The sequence below is a fragment of the Hibiscus syriacus genome, unplaced genomic scaffold (assembly GCF_006381635.1).
Source record: "Hibiscus syriacus cultivar Baekdansim isolate YM2019G1 unplaced genomic scaffold, ASM638163v2 tig00111463_pilon, whole genome shotgun sequence".
Lineage (NCBI taxonomy): Eukaryota > Viridiplantae > Streptophyta > Magnoliopsida > Malvales > Malvaceae > Hibiscus > Hibiscus syriacus.
Window position 1 is genome coordinate 1755850 of NW_024063098.1, and position 2903 is coordinate 1758752.

At 36.7% G+C, this 2903-nt stretch overlaps 1 pseudogene; it reads left to right on the plus strand.

Moving 5' to 3' along the window:
* Nucleotides 1-396: 396 nt before the first annotated feature.
* Nucleotides 397-2461, plus strand: LOC120163547 (annotated as a pseudogene).
* Nucleotides 2462-2903: the final 442 nt, after the last annotated feature.

Here is a 2903-nt window from a genome sequence, read left to right on the forward strand (position 1 = left end):
TAAATAATGTGATTGAAAATAACTTTTTGGGTTTTAGTGATCAAAATTGAACAAAATCAAAATAAAGTGACCAATAAGGTAGTTTACCCTTGTATAAATTATAATTGTTCTTAAAAAAATCTTTAGAAATGTAAGAAATTCTAATATATATATATAGAACATAGGTATGCTTATTCTTGTTATAATTGTAATTAATTGTAATTTTTTATATAATCATTTATATTCAATACATTGATTGATTAATTCAAATCAGATATTACATAGATTTAATATGAAGGCCTCCTAATTTAAATTGTTCCATTCACAATGTTAATATCATGTGGTGTTGAAAAGATCTAGTGTCTCATTTTGTTAGATTAACTTTTTTATAATATCCTTCAATTTCTTTAGAAGGATGAAGCGTTAGGTTCCCAAGTAATGTATATGGTTTGAATATTGTCGGTTATCTTCTATAATAAACCTCCGCAGTTTGGCGACAAAATAAGTAATGGCAGTTTAACGACAGCATTACTATCCCGTCATATATGGGTCAATTTCATATAGAAATAAAAATTTAAGGGTCAAAAGAGACACAATAAAAATTTAAAGGCTAAAACGTCAAGCAAAGTTGAAGGGCCAAGGAGGTCATTCATGGGACAAAAGCTGAGTACAATCAGAGAAGCTTAGTGTATCAAATAATGGTCGATTTGAAAGTCCCTTATAGATTTCTTAGTCTATGGTACGACAGAGAATGATCAACCTCTAAAGAATCAATTCTTGGCCACCCAATGCATCGACTACATAGTGTTTAACCTATTTCAATAACCATAAACATAGAATTAGACATCAACATCAACTTGGTTATGAATTTTGTCTATAAAATCAATGCTATGTACCCCACACGGAGTTGAACCAAGTAATACTCCAGTTTCTAAGTTTGAATGATTCAATTTCCCCCAGAGATGCCCAATGTTCTGAAATTTCCGGGAGATTATCCATCGTTATTATATATTCCTTTCAAAATTATTAATCAGCATCTACAATTGTGTCAATCCATTCCAATCTACTAGTTTTATTTCATCATTAATGTCAAGTACTCCAGACACAGTAGGCGCTGAAGGAGGTTCTTCACCTCCTACTGCTTTATTTGCCGTCGCGGGTATAGGTAAAATTTCAGTTTACTTTCTCTCTTATTATTATGGAATGAAATTTGACTGATTTCTTACGCATTGCAGTGGTCTTTCTAATAAAGGTATTTGTCTTGGTATACTGCTGCCGTAGAGGACTCGAAAAGAAAAGCAACAATAATGTTTGCCCAGGCACTCGGTTTCTGACACTAACCATGGATAAATTCCTCAACGACATGGAAAGGAGAAACCCATCAGATTTACCTCCCAGCAGCTACGGATTGCGACCGATAATTTCACCAACTTACTCGGTTCGGGTGGCTTTGGAGCTGTTTATAAAGGAATCTTTGGTGATGGAACCGTGGTGGCAGTCAAAGTGCTGTATGGAACTTCCGACAAAAGGATAGACCAACAATTTATGGCAGAAGTGGGTACAATTGGAAAGGTTCACCATTTTAATCTGGTTCGACTTTATGGCTTCTGCTTTGAGAGGGATCTGAGAGCTCTTGTATATGAGTACATGCAGAATGGTTCGCTCGACAGGTTCTTATTCGGCGAGGACAAGAAACTGGGATTCCAACAGCTGCAGGACATCGCACTTGGCACCGCCAGAGGGATTGCATACCTGCATGAAGAATGCCAGCAGCGGATTATCCACTACGATATAAAACCGGGGAACATTCTCTTGGATGCCAATTTCTGTCCTAAAGTGGCGGATTTCGGACTGGCCAAGCTTTGTAACAGGGATAACACTCATGTTACCATGACCGGAGGAAGGGGTACTCCGGGATATGCAGCACCGGAGCTTTGGATGCCATATCCTATTACCCATAAATGTGATGTTTACAGCTTTGGGATGCTGCTGCTTGAGATCATCGGAAAGAGAAGGAACCTTGACAGGAACGTTGCTGAAAGCCAAGAGTGGTTTCCATTGTGGGTGTGGGAAAAGGTCAAGACCGGAAGCGTTGTCGAGTTGATGACAATGTGCGGAGTTGAGGACAAGGACAGGGATATGGGGGAGAGAATGGTGAAAACAGCTCTGTGGTGTGTTCAATATCGACCAGAATGGAGGCCTTTGATGAGCGTGGTGGTGAAAATGTTGGAAGGAGCATCAGAAATTCCTTCCCCTTCGAATCCTTTGCACCTTTCTTGACGGAAAGTAATAATGTCCCATCTCACACCACATGGACCGATACCTCTTGCGGTTCAGAGTCTTCTTCAACAGTAGCGCGCTCTACTTCAATACGTGCAACTCCTGTCATGAAAAAATATGAAATTGAAATGGCCTCCTCCACCTTGTAAATTATCCACTTCCAAATGTTCTCTATTTCTTATAAAATTGGTTTGAGCCACACAATCATTCGTTTCAGCTTTTGTCCCGTCATATAAGGTACTCTACCCTTGTATACATTATAATAATTCGTTAAATATCTAAGAAATTCTATAAAAAATGTAGAACATAAGTATACTTATTCTTGTCAAGCTTAATACCAAAAATACGTGACTAAACTATGAATCGAAAAATATTTTAATGTCTAAAGAATTTTTCGTTAAAAATAAGTGTCTAACATCTTTTTCTTTACATTTTTAGGTGCTAGATGTTAATCATCGTTAAAAATCACCATTAAGTGACACGCGTCACGCTCTGGTATTTTACGAATTTTTATTTAAAATAAAAATAAAAAATACAATTTAAAAAAACCTAATTTTTTCAAATCTTTAAAAAAACCCAAAAATTTTAAAAACTTCATTTTAATCACTTTGCCACTGCCGATCACCACCAATACCGTCAATCGA